The sequence below is a fragment of the Cynoglossus semilaevis genome, chromosome 5 (genome assembly GCF_000523025.1).
Source record: "Cynoglossus semilaevis isolate Cse_v1.0 chromosome 5, Cse_v1.0, whole genome shotgun sequence".
Taxonomy (NCBI): Eukaryota; Metazoa; Chordata; class Actinopteri; order Pleuronectiformes; family Cynoglossidae; genus Cynoglossus; species Cynoglossus semilaevis.
Genome location: NC_024311.1, coordinates 3,086,256 through 3,106,579, shown reverse-complemented (window position 1 = coordinate 3,106,579; position 20,324 = coordinate 3,086,256). Strand labels below are relative to the sequence as shown.

At 42.2% G+C, this 20,324-nt stretch overlaps 1 protein-coding gene across 11 annotated transcripts in view; it reads left to right on the top strand.

Annotated features, from left to right (window-relative positions):
* The first annotated feature begins 372 nt into the window (after positions 1–372).
* The window catches only part of LOC103378693 (bromodomain adjacent to zinc finger domain protein 2B-like), a 61,394-nt gene continuing 41,442 nt past the window's right edge, over positions 373–20,324 (top strand). For 2 of the 11 annotated variants that reach the window (XM_025055896.1, XM_025055888.1), the window contains exons 1-2: positions 378–1,074; positions 15,695–15,737. The gene's annotated coding sequence lies outside the window, so the exon portion shown is untranslated. Of the gene's footprint in view, positions 1,075–15,692; positions 15,738–20,324 lie in introns of all 11 variants that reach the window. The other 9 variants (XM_025055891.1, XM_025055894.1, XM_025055895.1 and 6 more) reach the window with 9 other exon arrangements.

Below are 20,324 nucleotides of genomic sequence, written 5' to 3'. Positions count from 1 at the left end.
GAATTGACCTTTAAATGAAATTTTCAAAATGACCTGAATGAACTATCTGTGGCTGTCCCTGTAAAATGAGAATCTCTGGCAATAACCTTTTATCAAAGTCTAAATACCACAAATATTTTACATATACTACTTCTACTAAAGATACCATCACTACTTTTAGTAGTTATACACTGTTGTATTCGGCATAAAAATTGTCATTATTTATACTTTAGGACAACACATTTTGCATAGTTGATATTTAAGGTAAATGTTAATGTACCCTGCTTTGCATATTTGAAATAAAATAAAAAATATTAAGTATTGTTCAACAAATTGTTTTTAATAAGTTAAGCAATGAATGTACAATTTATTATTAACTGTACTAGCAGCGAGGAACAACAACAACAATTGAAAAACATGATGTTATGTAATGGTCAAAACAATGTCCTTTCGTCAAACTTAGTACGTGTTTTTTTTTTTTTTTTCGTAGAATAGAAAAATATGTCAATTTTATTTTAAATCTTTTTGTTACGTCACTGTCAGCTTAAGCCCCTGTATGACATTGTTTGTTTTTCCTATTGTTGTTGTTTGGCTTTTATGAATGAACGAATTAAAATAACAGCACCAACAACACTAACTGCTCCCTCTCTTACATCCAGGAAAATAAAGTCACCCTCTCCCGGGCATTAACATTGTTTGCTGTTATGGTAATAACGGTGGTCAGTGACTATCTCCTGTTCCAGTGCAGCCGCTGCTCCTGCCGCTGCTGCACAAATAATAAGTTTTCTTTGTGTGGCAGTAGTGAGCTGACGTCAGGTCGGTTCCTTCAAGTGGAGCTGAATAAACCTTGAGAAGAGTCTCCTTCAATCTGCTGTTAGTAACTAACACACGCTCTCTCGCTCTCTCTCTCACACACACACAAACCGAGACTCAATTACTGGCCAAGTCCCTTCTTTATCATCCGTCCTCGACCTCTTTCACAACCAAAAGCGACTAAACGAGGAAAAGAGGCGAGAAGACGATCGAGCCGAAGTATTACTACAACTAAAACACCCAGGTTGGACATACATTAAGTGTCGAAAGTAAAAAAAAAAGGTAAGTGTTTTTTATTTTTAATTTCCTTCTCGCAGTCTAACTGGTGATCGTAGATGGTGCTTCGTAGAAAAGAAGGCAGCTTCCTCTCTGTAGTTTCTTGGCTTTTCTCTCTCTCTCAAGCTTCATATGTACTTTCTTCTTGTCGTCTAACACTGCACTTCATTCACTCTTCGACGGCACCGTGTTTTGGTTTGAATCCACGGACTTTTGCTCGCTCTTTTTAAACGTTAAATATCCGAGGTGTTGTGTTTTCCACGCTCTTGATAGTGAGTGAGTGACCTGATAGTGTTTGGATTCGTCTTTGTGTCCCTCTGTCCTCTGTCTCTCACACACCGTTCACTCAGCGCTGACGCATCTGATAACTTGGGAAATCGTTCAGAAATTAAAAGTTAACGTGTATTTTATTGCATTATGTGATAGAAATGTGCTGGTTTTCCTGTAACGTGCGTGTGTTTGAGCTGTTTCTTGTTCATTCGCTGGGAAGAGAACTAATACGGTGGCACCGGACTGTCGTGTGTCGGCTCCTCGCTGTCCGTCCTTTAAAGAGACAAGCGTCCACTTTAACTGTCCTCGGAGGCGAATATAAAACAAATAGCGACAAATGCGCAAACATCTTCTCATTTTGTATAAACTTGTACGTTTAATTTGCTACTTTTCCTTCTAAAACCACAGAGCGTGAACAGGCAAGGCACACCGCTGTCCACCGCTCTGCTGCTGCCGCTGCTGTTATCGCTTCCTCAAAGCGGAGCAGCTTCGTGCAGGCAGAGCGAGCAGCCGCTTGGCCGAGTTGTTGAAATTTATCCCTTTGTGTATATTACAATATCCTCCATTTTTCAGCCCCGTCCAAAACAACAAGCCTCTCGCCATCTTGGTTATTTTAAATTCGGACCCCCTGACTTCTCAAAGCGCCTCCTGCCTCCACTCCTTGCTCCCCTCTGTCTCACAAACACTGGGGAGACTTTTAAAAGGAAATTGATTCACGTTTTTTCTTTTTTTTTACTGGTATCAAAGTTTTATACCCTTGCGCTAAATAGACACTTGTTAGGACCACATAGCTTTTTGACGAGGAGGGGAAGATGGGAAAAGTGTTGGATATTCTTTCAGAAAAGATTTTTAACAGAAAATAGAGGTTTTTGTCTGAGACTTCAGATTGAATAAAACAAGGTTAACGTTTTTACAGGTTGCAGATTTGTAATGTTCGTGTACACAAGTTTTCATTTATGTACACAAAAATGACATAAATTTGCTATTTGTCGAAGGACATGTCGTGAATGGGATGTTAGCCTTAAGTTAGTGCAGCTTTATGTTTTATCTCCGCAGTTGAACATGAATGAATGGAGGAGGGAGGGAGTGAGTGAGTGAGAGGAAGAAAGCAGGGAAGGATATTAATTATAAACACACCTATTAAGGAAAGGATAGTAAATATAATATACAACCAGACGTCACTGCCAAGAAATTCTGCCATTATTTGCATCACAAAGTTGTTGGGAATAATTGTTTATTAGAGAAAACCGATTTATTAGCCTCTTAGAACCTGTATTGGCAACGCCATTAACACTAAGGTGAATTGGAATGTGATGGATAGATCAGCCAGATTGACAGAATGTTCGTACTCCGGCGCGCGCACGCGCACACACGCTCATACAAAAACATGCTATTCCAAGGGGGACTCTTCAATGACTTTTTACACGTTGAAAGGAAATGTATCCCCAACCCTGACCTTTTCTTGAGTACCGATTTGGCTTTGAATCTAACGTAAATAAACGTAACTGACGATTATTGTTACCATTTAATATATAATTGTAACCTTTACAAACTACCATTCATATTCTCATTCTGACTGTGTTTACACCAAACAAAGAACATTTTTTGGGAATGTGACATTGTGTGAGCTCACGTAGCTTTTGATTTGTGCCCTGCAATTAAGATGATGGGTTTGTGGAAAACGTTAAGAATCATTGTGCAAATTCATAGAATGAGTTGGAAAATTTGGTAAAAGCCCGGGGGATGTACAGTATTGTTAACATGACTGTTATGGTATTTTGCTATGGCTGTAGTATTGTAAATAGCTGTACAGTAAAATTCTACTTCTTGTCAACTACAGTCCCATTTTGGACATCTGGTCTTAGAAAACCAGATATAACAGTTCCAGAAATGATCATAAATGAGTTCCAGAAACAAACAGTCAACAAACAAACACCTAACCACCTAACATTAACCTTGAGCAGAGAGGCTGTGTCATTACATCCTGAGGTAAACAAGCCCTAAAAAAGACGGTGTTTATTCCAGAAAAGTTCTTACAGAAGTAACAAAAACAAACTCACAGACACACACATTCTGACAGTGCTGGTTTACAACAGTTTAAACTGGAGACTCTTTGCAGAGAGAATTGTCCAGTGACTGGAAAATGGTGACCTTATTTCATTTCTGTCATCCATCTTACAAAAGGTGTTATTTTAGCTCAAGCATTCATTCACTCTGTCAGAGTTAAAACTTGATCTCAATTTCTTTCCCATGTCCTGTGAGAGAAGAGCGAAGGGGGAAAAGAAAACAAACTGGATAAATGCTTTGAAATGGAAAATCTGATCATTTCACCTCCCACCTCTTTTGTTTGCCCGTTTATTGCTGCAAAGCTGGAGTGCAGAGGAGCAGATGTTTAGCCAAACATGAAGGCGCGTTGTCTCTGTCCTTAAGGGAATGGCTCTCCCTCCTTTCAGTGCTGATGCATCTATATGACAGCTGCTTGATTTCATGGAGCTGCAAAGACGCCATTAGTGATATCAGTGAATTCAGATGGAACAGTGTCTCCCAGTACTTTTACCAACACTACATCTGTCTATTGTCATAGAGTCATTTTGTGCAGATTTGTTTGAATATGTGTGCAAGTGAAAGTGGTGGTGTGTGGCAGTGAAAGTGTTTCAGCTGAACTGACAAACCAACAAGAAGTTCTAATGTATTTGTGCAGCACGTTCTCACATAAATTAAATGAGTGAGCAAGAGTAGAAGTGAAAAATGGGGGGAAGATGTCAGAGTTTGTTTGCTATGTTAGGTTGAAATGAAAGCACAGTGTGTTACCTCAACCACACACAAATCAGAGATGCCTCTCCTTTCCAGGCCAAAACTCTCAGCTGGAGTTTTATCCCCCCCACCCCTTTTGCTGCACTTCCTTTCTCTCAAATTGGAAGTGTTGTTTTTGAAGAGATAAAGGAGGACTTCTGCTTGACTTGAACATTTGGGAATTAAGGATAGACATGGTTAAGCCCTATTTGCATGTCTAACAAAGTCACGGCAAACGGTTACTTTATTGACTAAGCTGATTAGGTAAAATTAGGTTCACAGGCTCTGTGTTTGGGGCTGCTGGATCTGACAGAATGTGCACAGATTTCAGGAGACAATCCCATGAGCACACAATGCTTCATTTGGTATAATCCTCACCAGCGAATATGAGATGCTTGTCTTTTTTTAAATACTATTTATTTAGCGAAAAACCCAAAGCGTAAGCACTGAGGTTTGATTTCTTTGTACATTATATGTGTATGACACAGATTGAGTCATAGGTGAGGTAATGCCTGATAAATTGTTGCTGAGGAAATGATGTCCAGTAAACCTTTATTTTTTTTGTCACGTCATGGAGTTACTGTCGGGTGTGACACCACACGTTATTTATCTTTCTTGTTGTCGTTGTGTTTTGATGACTCAGTGGAAACGAATACCCAATTACATAAAAATAACTCAAGTCCTGGGAACTTTGTTATTAACCAACATTGTGAGTATGAAATACATATCATTCTTAAGAGCAGTTCAATTCAAATAAAACTCCCAACATGTAAAGCAGTTGTGTTTACATATGAATGCGTGCGCGTTTTCATAAATAGAAACCAATGGTAACACACTGTCCTATTGCTCTCACTACTGCCGTGTGTTCAGCACAGCGACCGTAAAACTGATATGTTTTGATTAATGGCCTATAAAAAGAACGAGTCAGTTTGTGTGTAACACCTAGGCTAAATATTTCATGGCATCGCTTTCGTCGTGTTATATTTAGACAGGAATTAATCAGACTTTCAAACAATCAATTGATAATAATGGCCATCTGGGAGCCCTATCAAATCTTGGCATGTTAGCGCTGACACAGAGCTGAGAAATTTGGAGAGGAAGTGGAGGTCTGCTCTGTGTTAGCTGTGGCTCTACAGCAAATGTTAGACACAGCAGTACTGGACGCATGCTCTTTCTCTGCCCTTTGGTCAACCACGTCTGTTTGAATGTGTGGGCAGAGCCACACAGGAAACAACAATGACAAACAAGCTTTTAGAGCTCACATGTTGGATTGATGAACTTCTTATAGTTGCAGATGCTACTGTCTGTCTATCTGTTTGTTCCTGGCATAGGTTTGTGCTGTGTTATAAGACTATCCATGCAGCTCATTTAGTGATGCCACTTCACATGGCCTTGTGGGTTAATGCCGTCTTAGGCAGAAAGATGGTGAGCTCTCTGTTGATCCACCCAACCACTTGTTACCTTTCTATTTCGGTTGGTACAAGTAAATCTTTGAAGTTGACGTTCAAGGACTCCCTCTATTAACTTTGCTCAGAGGCGCTCGTCTGAATGTGCTTCGAAATATTCCTTTTATATAATGAAAATATAAAAATGAAGAAGCAAGAGGGAAGGTCAGCAGGGTCAACACAGCTTAGGCCAAACAGGCTTTACAATACACCACTGACTTTTTAAAATAATAATGAGCTGATATTCATTTAACATTTTTTTCAACCATTTTTGTTTCCTTTTTTTAAAATTGGTGCTTTATCTTCCAAAATGACTCATAACTCTTGTTTTGACTCAGACGTCTGTCCCAAGGTGCACCATTTGGTATCTGCTGTTGAATTGCTATTTTAAAAATGCCATTTGATTTTGTGGAAAATGTTTGCCGAGTTAGAGAGCCAAGTAAGGAAGAGTGTTTATGTTGGTAAACAGTAAGGGAATTGTTGCGCACTATTCCTTTAAACACCAGCACATTTCTTTTGGTTAAAGTAAGTAAACAAATTCAGCTATGGAGGATTAATTAGTGCAACGTTAGTGTTGTAAAGTGCAAGTGGGTCACCCTGTGCTGACTTTCATGAGACGGAAGACAGAGCGACCAAATTTGGGAGGGGAAGGCGATAAGCTGCTTCTTAGCTGTTGGTCCCCTGGGCCTCTATTTATCATTCAATGTGAGAATTTCCTTGATGAAAGTCAAGGTTGTTTGTGCATGCTCTGTCTCGTTGGGATGCCTGTTTTTCCACCAGCAAGGTGAAAAAGGGTTGATTTTCCCCTCCGAAGACAATCCTTGTTTGGAAAGTCCAGGCTAGTTTCTTTTTTTAATGAAGTCTCCACAGATCCTGATGAATTTTCCTCTTCAGGGCTGTTTTTTGTTGTGTACATTAGCACAGATGTGAAAGCACAGATGTACTTTTGTGTCTTGTGGAGCTGGAGAAGGGGCGGCCATGTCTGCATAATTCACCATTTGTCTAATCACACTCTCATACAGTATAGACGGCGCACAAAGGGTCGTCACTTTACATCAGCTGAAAGCGTCAATTTATGTTGTCTTCGTAAAACCCCCCAAAAAGGACTGTGGAATAAAAAGAAAAAAACACTCCCGGTGGCATCAGAAATTCATTCATTTTTTGAAAAGACATTTCTTAGATAAAAACAGAGTATTTTATCCTAACATTAGCAGAGTGAGCCTGCATTGTTTTCCTGAGCTAAATGTTACGTGTCAGACTGTCTATAATGAAGACGCAGGAAAGGCTGTGGAAAACCTGCCCCTTAGTTTGATGTTTACCACACACTGACATTTCTAAATCTGTAACACCGGCCCTTATTTACACTTTTCTCAGGAATTCACCCGTGTTGGCCACGCTCAGATGGGAAAAAGAAATGGGGAAAGGATTTGAGATGTGGGAAGGGGAATGCTATTGGTTTTATTGCTGTGTCTCCCAGGTCAGCGGGGTTCTTGATGATACTATAGAATAGGTTATAGTAGGCAGGGAGGCTGTGAGCCTCAGTGAGTGTTAAAGATGCACACACACACACACACACACATCTGCTTGCCAGAACACGAGCATTTATGCATAAGGACAGGACACACACACACACACACACACACACAAAAGTATATTTAGGATCCTCCACCCCCATTTATTGATCTTCTTCAGCATTTAAAATCTGGTCACTGCTGCCACAAAGGCTTTTTATTTTAGCTGTGCTGGCAAAGTCTGCTTCGAGCTGAGCTAGAATTTTAAATATTTAACTCCCACCAACACCATGAGAAATGACAGGGATGAAGGAAAACAAACAGGGAAGCAGTTTTGAGCTGCGCACTAGCTTTATGTGTGTTTGTTCAGAGCCATGTTTTATGTTAACCACACTGGTACAATCAGCCCGGAGTTCGTTGGCGGTGGTGGAAAAGCGTGTAAGAGGAAAAAAGCTGCCTATACAGCACCATTCTCTTCATGTTTTTTTTTTTTTATATTTAGGATTGATGTTTACTTCTATTTCTCTTCACTGTAAAACATAAAAAGTCTTCTACTCTTTTCAGTCTTGACCTTGTGGCCCTCGCCTTGTTAGTAGCAAAGGCGTTAAATGCTAGCAGTCAACAGATTAGTCATTACTGAACCAGGGACAAGGGGCTTTTTTTAGAAACCTGAAGTTAAAAAAGGACACTTGTGTTTGTGCTCGGTGAGGTCTAATCCGCGCAAGCACCACAACACGTTATCTTGGAGTTGAGAGTTGAGTTGTGACAGTCCCCCTTTTTTTATTTTTGCTGGTGTGTGTTTCCTGGCCAACGCAAGGTGTGTGCAAATATATTTCCCCTTTTTGTTTTTGTGGTATTGTTCTGCTCGCCTCGTCTTAGTCTTTCTATCTTTTTCACTACGTCTCTCTCTCTCTCTCTCTCCTGCCTGTGCTCATTCTGAACGATGACACTGAGAGACAGCTGTAACGTGAGACGCCTCACGATCCTGGCAGGGGCTTGGAAAGCCGCGGCAGAAGGGAGGGAGAAGGGCCTTTATCTCAGACTGGGGGTTGCTGACCTCCCTCATTGCCCTTCTCTTTTCCTCCTCCCTTTCTCTCTAACTGTCTCTACATCTGCAAGCATGTCCTATCCTCCCCCCACCTCAGCAGCAGCAGCAGCAGCAGCAGCGGCGGCCAGGACTGCACTCTTAAATAATGATGCGAAAAACACTGTCCTCTAACAGCAGAAGAGACTTGATGAATGAAACAGTGAATGATGATGCTGTTTGCACCATTTAGAGCAGCATTTGTCTTTGAAGTCATGAAGGAGTTTCCTTTTTTTCCTTTTTGGTGGTGGGATGAAGGCTTACTCCACTTGGGTTCACACTTGGCTGTGTATTCGTTTGATACGTGTGCGACATATGTTTCGAGTCCTTATGAGGATATCTTGTGTATCGGTGTGTCTTTGTTTTTTGCATGTTTGTGTACATGGTAACACCCACAGACTCTAGGCTACAACTGCTAAATCCTCTGTGAGAGCTCCCTGTGCGTAATCCAAACATTTCGAGCTAATTTAAGCACGCAGGCAGGAGCAGCATCCTTTAGGAAACAACAGCTCTCACTCTCCCTCACCATCCTCCACCGTGTGCTGTGTGTGCGTCTGTGTGTGTGTGCGTCTGTGTGTGTGTGTGTGTTTCCATCGGTGGACGTCCGCGTGGCGTTTGTGTTTGTGCGCGGACGTCTTGTTGTCGCTGGAGGGAAATGAAAGCACTCAATCACTCACCTGTCAGAGTACTTCAGATTCGGGCCATAACAGACACACATTGCGCGTGCACGGCACACGTGCACAAGCACGCGGACACACGTGCGCACACACACTCGCCCCGGAGGGTTTGACAGAACTGGCCCTTTATTGACTCCCTTGATCAAGGAGACAGCAGGTCCATTTAATAGACGCTTCTTATTCTCTCTCTCTCTCTCTCTCTCTCTCACGCTCACACAAACACACATATGGGTCCAAATCAAAGTGGACCCACATCTGCCGTCCACATAGATCCATTGAAGCCGTTTCCTCTCACACAACAGTGCTGGAAGTCATTTCCAACTGGCTCTGTTTTGGGTGTCGAGTCACAGTGTACGAGCCACTTCACAATATTTTCATCACAGGTTATTAAAGCATTTTACATTCTACGTGGATGATTCCCCGTCCACCCAAACAGCTCTGATTCTCATCTGTCGATTTCCCTGCTGTTGTTACCACTCGCTGTTGTTACATTAAAGGCGATTATGACATGTTACAGTCACACCCCCCCGGGTCACAGAAATGCTCCGTCGGCCTTGGCCTCTCTCGCTCCCTATTTGGCGCAGCGTTGTGCTGTGAGTGTTTTGAAGGCCAGTTAGCTGAGAGTGTCCTGGGAATAGGAGTGACATCTGTGTTGGTCCCAGATTTTCTGTCCTTCACACATCATCTTGATGGACCATCCAAGCTGTAACCGTGCGCTGAACATGAAGTGTCATTAGACTGATGGCCATCCACTGCTGATGACCTGGTCACACGCTGCACTGTTGTCATTGTTGGGTTGCCAGTCGTTCATTTACTCTTAGTGCTCGGAGTCTCTCACATTTAGGGACAATTTCCATGTTATCCGTGGCTTGATGGCCTATATATGTATGTACCCTTTCCTATTAGCCGATAACTGGCACTAGTCTGTCAGTCCAGACACAGAGACAGAAGACATCAGACTTGACTTTAACACTACTTTACGTAACAAAATGGCACAAATTAACACATAAAGCTTGACTTTAACACTACTTTACGTAACTTTGTAAAACAAAATGGCACAAATTAACACATAAATAGAAATTCACATATGTATTTAAATTTCTTTTATAGATAATATATGTTTAATCCTTGAAATAAAGGGATTACAAAATGGGCACCGGTTCAAATAGACCTAACTAGCCATATTTACGTTTAAAATATATAGGAATTGACATGCTTTACGCACAGGAAAATTTCAAAAATGTAATGGAAAACAGATTAACAGTTAAAAAGTGCCAAAGGGCCACAATAGCGCTCCAGTTATCGGAGGTGAAGCTAATTCAATTTATATCTTAATCGTACTTGTTGTTGTATGTGTTAGCACGCTCTCTCGTGCACTTCTGACACGTCGTCTGTTTTCAAAAGCTTGTGTATCAAGAACAAGTTAACGCGACTTCGTTTGTATTTTTGACTCTTCATCCATGCTCTTCTCTGCCTGTTTATGGAAAAACTCCTTCAGACAGGTGTACTTGGGCAAGGTTTTTTTTTTCTATCAGGTGTTAAATCGCTGGATGAAAACCGACAGCGCCAGTATTCTTTGCTGTATTTGTTATCTTCTTCATTAATCCAACGAAACTTCCCGTGCTGCCTCCACCTTCAAGATCCACATCTGCTCTGTGTGATATTGTGTCCGTTGCTGTAATTTGCTAGATTACGACATACATTTTGGTACAGGAAGAATGAAGAACATTTTAGCTCAATGTTGTAATTCTCCGAAACAGATTTTGTCAATGTTGGAGTTTTTGTCCACCCCAGACTCTCCTAATGTTTTACCTCCTGTGTGATATAACCTGTTCCCGGAGTAGACGCTTGCCTCATCAAATCAAGGAAGAAACCGTTCAGTGGAATGACAGACACACACATATATAGACGAATCCGCAGCACCCGGAGGCAGGGAGTATTCAAACTGCACTTAGAAAAGCGATTCTCACAGAAGTTTTTTTTTTTTTTTTTCTTTTTTTTTCTCTTTTACATGATCTGCTCTGTCTCTGTCTATTGCCCAAAACCTAATACTGAAATACAAAGGTACGTGCACAGAGATTCCATTTTGTCAGCTTTCAGCCCCAGATCATGTAACGATAAAAGATGCTGCCCTGCAGTTAAACACTGCCGGTAAATCACAGGGCAGAGAAAGACGGGTGAAGCACTTATTTTAAAGCAGCACACACTGAGGTGGGGGGTTGAGACAGATAGGATAAGACACACACACAGAGAGAGAGAGAGAGAGACACAGAGAGAGGGAGAGAGGGAGAGAGAGCTTCTTTGTGCACTCTGTACTGGCATTGTGTGTGATGATGAGATGAATCACTGCTATTTAGGGATTGGTTTCCTGCAACTGATTGTGTGACGACTCTGTGGCCGACAGACTGTCAAGACTTGCCTGTTTTGTTCTGGGGGCTTCAGGAAAACGTCTGTGGCCAAGTTTCACTCACTCCCTCCCTCCCACAGGAGGCCGGTGAGGCAGAGATCAGCCGAGACACGAGAGGCAAACACCTCACTAGTGTCGCTCCTCTAACACAACATCAAATATTAAAAAGCGAAAGGATTAGAGGCCAATCTCAATGTGTGTATTTTCAGAGGACACTTGTTTCCCAGGCTCAAATAGCAACAGAGTAAAGAAGAACCGGAGTGTTTCTATCTATCTTTCTTTTTTCCTTTCTTTCTTTCTATCTTTCTTCATTTCTTTCTTTTTTCTTCCTTCCTTTCTTTCTTTCTTCATTTCTTTCTTTCTTTCTTTCTTCATTTCTTTCTTTCTTTCTTTCTTCATTTCTTTCTTTCTTTCTTTCTTCATTTCTTTCAATCTTTATTTCTTTCTTCATTTCTTTCTTTCTTTCTTTCTTCATTTCTTTCAATCTTTATTTCTTTCTTCATTTCTTTCTTTCTTTCTTTCTATCTTTCTTTCTTCCTTTCTTACTTTCTATCTTTCTTCATTTCGTTATTTTTTCTTCCTTCCTTTCTTTCTTTCTTCATTTCTTTCTTTCTTTTCTTTCTTTCTTTCTTCCTTTCCTCCCTTCTTTCTTTCTCTCTTTCGTTCCTTATCCATATCTCGTGTTTGTTTCTCTCTGTCTTCCTTCTTTGTCATGTACAAAGGTCTGACGATCATATTTAACCCTGTGCAGATGCCACTGGAGAGTGAGTAAAGTAAAGTCAATACCAGTGTGGCTCAGGAAAAGGGGGAGGGTGGGTGTGTGTGTGCATGTGTGTGTGTGTGTGTGTGTGCGTTGGATTAGAGAAAACCAAACGAGGGAATTCAGACAGTTAGAAAAGTTTGCTCATACACTGTGTGTGTGTGCTTGTGTGTGTGCTTGTGTGTGTGTGTGAGCAATTGACTCTTCCACATGCAGGTAATTATGTGTTTACAGATTGCCTCTTTTTTTGCATTTGCCTGTTGTTTTTTCTTTTTTTCCTTGTCTTTCAACTTAATTAGATGGAAATTAGTGAGTAATGATGGCTATTATAATGTGACATTTAGGTTGTTACCCAAAAGTTTTTAAGCTAATAACATGGCACTAATTTGTTTTTAGCACTTTGTTTTGGCACAAATAACGAATGGCTTTGTGTCTCTCCAGTTTACACGGTGTATTTTCTTTCTTCTTTTTTTTTTTTATTGACTCTATTGTGCTGAAATAAATTAAATAAACCAAGTCTTTAAAGACTTGAAACCGCAGCTGAAGACGCGTGGCGCACGTCGTCCCTGTAAGACTTTTAATGATCGGGTTCAATCCGTTCAACTAAAACCAGCTAAAATATTTATACCTGCCAGTGCACCCTTAAAAAAAGCTGGGTCGCAGCCAAGTTTACAACTAGGTCACATTCCTTGTTCTTGTAGTTACTCTTTTAATCTCCACAGAACTGACGGAACTAATTGTTGCAGTCTGCAGGTGGAATGTTTTTTTTTTTTTTTTTTAACACCCATGTTGCAGGAAAGACTTCAGCTCTGTCCAAAAACATGGTGACACATGGATCATGTGACCACAGCAAGGCTTCTCATTGGCTCTATTTCAGCTCAGTTCAATCTGATCCACAGAATGGGATGTCTGTATTGTTATGCATAATATCAGGTTGTCTGTAAAAAAAATATATAATTATATTTTTATTAGCCATCTAACAAGCAGATAATAGGTTGTCTGTAAAAAAAAAAAAATATATATTTTTATTAGCCATCTAACAAGCAATGGCCAGTAAACAAAAGTTGCAAATCAGGTGTCGATGTGATTTATGAGGACAGCGCTGGACTGTGGGTAATCAGTGTTAGGAAAATACTGTTTGTGCTCGTACATGTGCAAACGTGTGTGTGTGAGTGTGTTTATGATTAAAAAAATGAGAACGTGTGTGTGTGTGTGAGTGAGTGTGTTTATGATTAAAAAAATGAAAAGAAATTTCCCTCAGCTGTTGACGTGAAGAGTAAAAACCTTACGCTAAAAAGACTTTAATAGACTAACAGCCTGGTTCTCTGTCAGGCTAATGATGCCAGGCAGCACTGGCTTTTTTATGGTGCGTAATTCACCTGTGTCGTGGCTGGAAAATCGTTTTCTCTGCTGAAGCCCTGTGAGCATAGATCCTTTAATCATTTACTAATAGGCCTTTGTGAAAAAAAAAAAAAAAAAAAAAGAAACCTGCAGATGAATTCAGCCTACCTGGCTCTCTGTTATCGTCATGACAGTAACGTGTTATCAGAGGAGTTGTGTGTCTGTACTTGCGTGTTGTTCTCTGTCTGTCTGTGAATGAGTGGCAACTATTGCAGTTCCATATTTGTGGTTATTACCGATGCAGTCGGTCAGGTGATTTCAGCTTGGTGATGAATTAAGTTTTATTGACGGACGTGTTTTGCTTAATGTGCCACAGACGAAGGCTCAGACAACACTGATATGAGTCCATGATGACAACGTCTTTAAAAATGTTCCTCTCCCAATCTATTATCTATTATTTATCCCAAAGACTTAAACAAAGAACTTAGTCGTTGTAGTTGGACTAATTATGTGGCAATGAAATACTCCTTAGCCTTGTTTCTCTCTCTGTTGACCAGATGGAAGTGTTTACTGTAAACGAAACCTTGTTAGCTTGCTACTCACAAGTGTTAGAACGCGCTTTTTGTTGGTCTAACACATGCACGCGTGCGCATTTCTTCAGAAGGTGATTGACTGCAATTAAATTCCAGAGCGACTCGGCTTATGCAGTCTCGCTCCGCAGTTCCACCGTCAAGTCACGACCTGACCGACAGACGCGCAAACTCACTCTGAGTGCACGGACGAGCTGGCGGACGACAAGCGAGCGACTGGCTAGATAGAAGATCAAATAGAAAGAGAAACGGCCACCTCTATGACAGTAGCTATTTCCTGCCAATATTTTCCGTGTTCATATTGGCTATGATAAGAGGACGGGGGGAAACATCAAACAGACACACACATGCTGCTCCCACAGCACCACCAACCTGGCCTCCAGGCTTTCTATTCACGCTCATGTTGTCATGGTTTTCAGACTCTCTGTTTGCCACTTGGTGTTGGCACAGCGACAAAAGAGGCATTGATGTTGGGGAACACAGTCGTTCCTCTGCTTCATTTGTGCGACATCCTGGTGTGTGCGTGCGTGCGTGTGCACGCGTAGAATCACCCCCTTCATGTGTACTGTGCGACATGAACGGTACGACGGGGCTGAACTGTTTCTTGACTCTGACTTTAAAAGCGGACATCCCTGAAGACTAAGCCACAATAAAGATAAAGGGAATTTGAATTCTGTGCATTTCCTTAACAAGACGTTGTAAATAGTTTATAAGTGATAAGTAAAAATGAATAGAGGGCTGAACTGTTTCTTAAAAGCGGACATCCCTGAAGACTAAGGGGGCTGAACTGTTTCTTGACTCTGACTTTAAAAGCGGACATCCCTGAAGACTAAGCCACAATAAAGATAAAGGGAATTTGAATTCTGTGCATTTCCTTAACAAGACGTTGTAAATAGTTTATAAGTGATAAGTAAAAATGAATAGACACAAACATGATTTCTCGAAGTTGAGTTCACCATTTACGAATCCTGATTAATCCTGATCGAAACCATCTCTATTCTTTTACATTGCGTTATTACTTTTCATTTCTTTAGCCAGTTACCGGTCTCCTTTTCGTGATGAGTTCTCATTTTTCTCTCTTGTGTTCATTTTGTAATTACTCTAGAAAATCAAACAGGTGAGGAAATAGGTGCAGACTGCAGCATTTTTTTATATTCTTTTTTTTTTTATATAAGTCTATTCCAACAACTACGATTTTACTTGCTGACGTTGAGCTTAATGTATTTTATAAAATGTGCTCTACGACGTTAAAAACCGGGTGACATTTGTTATTGTGGGACGCTGTGATTAGACTCAGGCTGCAGCGCAGGAGGGCCTCTGAGACAAAGCAGGAGAGATGGGCGTGAGAACGCCGGGAAGGCTTGGTTCTCTACAAGAACTGTCTTGTGTTTAGGGAAAAATATCCCTGCACTAAAAACTGCGGTGTGTAGATCCATTTCTAACAAACAGGTTTTGCAGGAAAGAGCTTGGGTAGACGGAGACTTTTTTTTGTGTGTGTCTGTGTGTGCACCTATATTTGTGTAGCTACAGAATGGTTCAAATGTCATTGTAGTTTTGTGTTTTGCAAATACCAAGCTTTGTTATTTTGTTCGGGTACTTTTAGGGCCTACGTCCCCTGCTGGCCGTCAAATGAAAAAAACTTTCAGCATTATCAAAAACACAGATATGATCAAACGTTCAGGCTTGTTTTTGTTTTTTGTTTTTAAACTTGGACTAAAAGTGAACTTTTGTTTCTGCTTTTCCTGCAGGTGTTACAGCAGTTATGTCAAAGAGCTGAAGACATCTCTAACAGTGAGTACACACTATGTTGTTCCCCTCAGTCTGTGTCCCCTGGTATTTGTTTGCATTTCTTTTCTACAGTTATCTTTTATGGCACACCAGAACAAACTTGCCGACTCCTTCACTTTTCTGCCCCATAATTTGATTTTCATTCAGTGAAAGAGGATGTTTTTTTTTTTTTGTTTTTTTTTCCTCTACCCCCAATTAAATTTAACAAGAGCCCCTTGAAAAGGCAGTTGCTATGATTACATTACCAGTTCGGGGTTCATTCATTGAATCGAGCAATTAATTAGATTTCTCCCAATGTAATCGGGGTATTTGTATAGAGCGTGTATGCTTAATAAACATTCTTTGAGTTTGCTATCTGTTCAGAGCCGGTGGCAAATGTAAAAGATTGATGCTTCTGGGTCAGGATTTCGGATTTTGTTTTGTTGTTAATGTGGGTCTCTGCGTGCAGCTTCTCTTTCCTCCAGCCTTTTTCTTTTTTTCTTTTTTTCGTTCTCTCTTTCTTTTTGCTCTTTTTTTTCTTTCTGTCTGTCTGTGTAAGAGCTATCAGTTCTCAGGGGCGCGGCTCAAGGATTCACTTCACACAGACGCACACAGACACACACACAGACACACACACACCGAGGTGGCAGCTTGTTGTTCCAAACACACACTCAGAGACAATGACTTGCACTTTTGTCTCCTGCCTCACTCCACCGTCTTGTCTGTGTCTCCTGTTCGAACGTGACCTTTTAGAAAAGTTTTTTTTCCTTCTTACTGAATGCTGAGCTGAGCTGAAATACTTGTATCATCTGCCGGCTCTTTAGCCTGCTGTGTTACCAGACCTGATTCTATCACATTTAACCATTACTGCTAGGCCTCTGCCTGTGAATGATACATCACATCCCTGCAGGTCTGTGCGAGCTGCTTGTATCATTTGTGATAAGTATTGATGAGGCCTTTCTCGGGGAATCAATTTAGCCTTGTAGCTGAAGCCTCCTTCCACCACCGGCACCGGCACTCAAACTGCCTGATCCTGACGTGAACAGAGCAGAGAACAGGGAAAGATGGAGCTCTTCCAAACAGCTACGCGGTAATTAGCTGACATTTGTTGCTTGGACAACCCAGGGAGAGAAAAAAAAAAGAGAGAGAGGGAGGGAGTCGCTCAACTCAAACACCCAGAGGAATATGCAAATGTTAATGGGCGAGGGAAGTGCCTGATAGCACTGAAATACATTTATACATTACTTTCACATACGCGGGTTTGTGTGAAAGGCTAACTGGCTGACTGACAGGCACTGAACCCGTTCAACCTCCCCTGAATCCGTTCTCTAAACCATGCTGCGTTTTTTTGTTACGAAACATTCACAAAATGACTAACTAAGAGTATAATTCTTCGGTCAAAAGGCAAACGTTTATGCTCCTGACCCGTAAAACCCTGAAGTGACACTTTTTCTAGGGCGTTGCTGATTTAACCTTCTCATCTGCGAGGCGTTTCTAAAGCTGTTGCAAAGTCCGAAACGAGAGCGCTGTTTTCGGTAAAGATGATACCGACGTTTGGAGTAAGTTTGATGAATGAAACTTGACATAGTGGCCACGCTTTATGTACTGTTTGCCATTTCGTGCTTTCATCCCTGTTCAGTTGCTGTGCAGTGGCCTTTGGTCCACTGCTGTGCCGCTTTGCGCGGCCCATCCTTAGGTTAAGAGGAAAACACACCGGCCGTGTGAGAGATTCACGCACTTGTCCGGCCGATACTCCTGGTTCCTGGAAGATAGTGCGTAGACGTTTGTTTTCACATACGTGAGTGGAGTGCTGCAAATGCATGTTGAGTGTCTGAACTTCAGCCAAGGTGCTGAGTGAAGGAGCAACACTTGCTTACGCAGCCCCATCTGCTTGATCCAAGCCTGAAATGCAATGCCTTTTAATGACAAAATACTAAGACGCTGGAAGGTGTGCGCAAAAAGGAAGCAGTGTGTGTGTGTGTCTGTGCTGCTCTCTGCTCTCTGCCTGTGTCTGTGTGTGTGTCTGTGCTGCTCTCTGCCTCTGCCTGTGCCTGTGTGTGTGTGGGTCTGCGTGTATGTGCATTAGAGAGGAATAAAGGGAGCGGGAGAAGGAGAGAGAAAAACATCTCGAAGGTCAGGAGCAGCAGGCGGCCGTAGGGGAGAGACACGTGAGACAGAGATAGTCTTGCGTCAGCCCCACAGCAGTCCGCTTCTTATTTGTGTGTGTGAGTGTGAGTGTGAGTGTGTGTGTGTGTGTGTGTCCTGTGGGGCCAGCATTTTCATCCACATCCCACTGTGTGTTACACTGAAGCAGTATGGCGGTGATTCTATTTTGAGTGGCTGGATCGGCAGGGATGGATGGAATTAGCGAGGAAAAGATGGATAGATAGATGGATGGATAGAGAGAGAGAGAGGGAGAGAGGGAGAGAGATTTTCTGCAGACTTGATTGCACTTTACAAATGACTCTGAATCCGTTAGTCATTTGGCCGCAGATAATTTTTTACATGGCTCCTGTGACAGCAGAAGGGGAAATTACACCTTCTTGCCTGAGGGGCGAAAAAAGAATTTGTGTGTCTCGCCGCTTGTCACGTAACCTGATATGGTTTCATCAATCTCAGGCGCTGCTATCATTTTTCAGCCCGTATTTGTGTGCCCTATTTGTTCCTCGCAGTGTCTTTTTTCTCATGTCCTTTATGTTTGCGCTCCCGCCGATTGAGGAAGTCTTCGAGATAACCCCGACCGTGTAGTATTTAGCACTTGCCTCGGAGCTATCATTGTTTAAAAAAAAAAAACTGCGCCGGGATTGTCCTCGGGTAAGACGGCAGTGTCAATTGAAGGAAGCGTTCGTTTGGGCTCACATTTGGGCGTCCTTGTTGTTGTTCTGTCTCGTTTGGTCTCTGTCTCTGCGTTTGATACACAACGTGAATTCATTTTGCCTTTGACAGACTCGCCAAAAGTTTAACTCGTGACTCGACCACAACCCGGTGATGCCTAACCGCCAACTTCACCTTAAATGATGCCACTTCCTTAATCTCATTCACCTCAGAGATCACTGTTTATGGTCTTCTTTCTTAGAACTGTCATTTGGTCCAAAGAACGACCAGTGATCCTACAAAAGGTAGTGTTTATGCAAAAAAAAAAAAAGTCTTTAAAAAGGTAAGAAAACTAGGACACGCACCGTTCTTATTTATTTTCCTTCCCCCTGACTTAGAGGCAGAATATTTAATCTTGGAGTGCTCTCACTACGCAGTTCTCTACGCTCTCCTGTTTCTGTTACTTTCAGGTCAGTGGTCAGGTAGGCAGCTGTGGAACATGTGCGGCGCCTGTGTACGGTCAGGGACCGCTTGAACGTGTACATGCAAGAATAATTTCATCCCACATCATCATCATCATCATCATCATCATCATCCGGGTGCTCTCGCTCGTCTGTTGAAAATCAATTTCCAACGCTTTCCGTTCTCGGTTATATATCCGCTAACCTGCTGCTCTAACTTCTAAGTCTGTTATTCGGATAGCTGGAGTCTGGCTCTGTCTCGTCCGTGCTCTTGCCTTCCTTCATCGACAGTTACGGAATGGAAATGTGTCTGCTCTGTTGATAAGCTGTTGCACAGTATTTGCCTCCATTGTTTTGTCTCTGTAATATCTAAAAAAAAAAAAACTGTTGGCACGCCCACTTTGCCTGCAGGCATCACACACACACACACACACACACACACATTTCAACAGCCATTCTTGCCAGGTCACAGTATTTATTCCCATAGGTTTACTGTAGTATTACCGGATTCCTGACCCTTCCTTTAACCTTAGCCTGACCACAATTCAAACCTCATCACATCTCTCTCTCCCTCTCTCTCTCTTTCTGTCTTTTTGTCTAACACACACACACACACACTCTCTCTCTCCCCCACCCACACACACTTTCAACAAGGTTCCCCTTTGCCAGACTTTTGAATCACCCCCTCTGCCAAACAGTTTCTGTTCTCCTTGTCCTCACGAAGGCCCGCGGCGTGAGTCAAGGCTGCTCTTTTAACAGACCCTTGTGCCATGAATCACCCCGTGCACCCAGGGAGCCTCAGTCCAATCGGGGCCAGCCGTGCAAATGATAATGCGCGTTGCCATTTGTTGGGGGCCTTTTTGAAAAGAGGGGGCCCAGACAAAACAGTAGCTGAAGAACCCAAGCTGGGACGGCTCCCCCCCGAAACCGCGTACAATTTATATTCCCGGTTAAGGGTTGAAATCGTCACGTCATCAACATATATTGGATTGTGAGTTTGGCTGGAGATGTACAATCCCTATTTCTCTCCCACCCACCCCCACCCACACACACACACATTTAGTCTCTGTCTTCACCATGACCCCCTTGTCTCCCGTCTGCTAACCCACCACACCTTCGTGTTCTTTCTTCTTCTGCTGACTTCACACACCACCCACCAAAACCGACACTCACGGATCGCTATGGTTTCAGTTCTCTATAGCTGCACGCTGTGCCTGTGGCAGAAAATAGTTTGTCCCTACTGAGCCCGTGCGTGTCCCAGGGCCTGTGTGCCGGGGCCCAGGTTGTAACCTGGATACAGCTGCAGTCCAGAAGAGCCATTAGCAGTGCCAGGAGG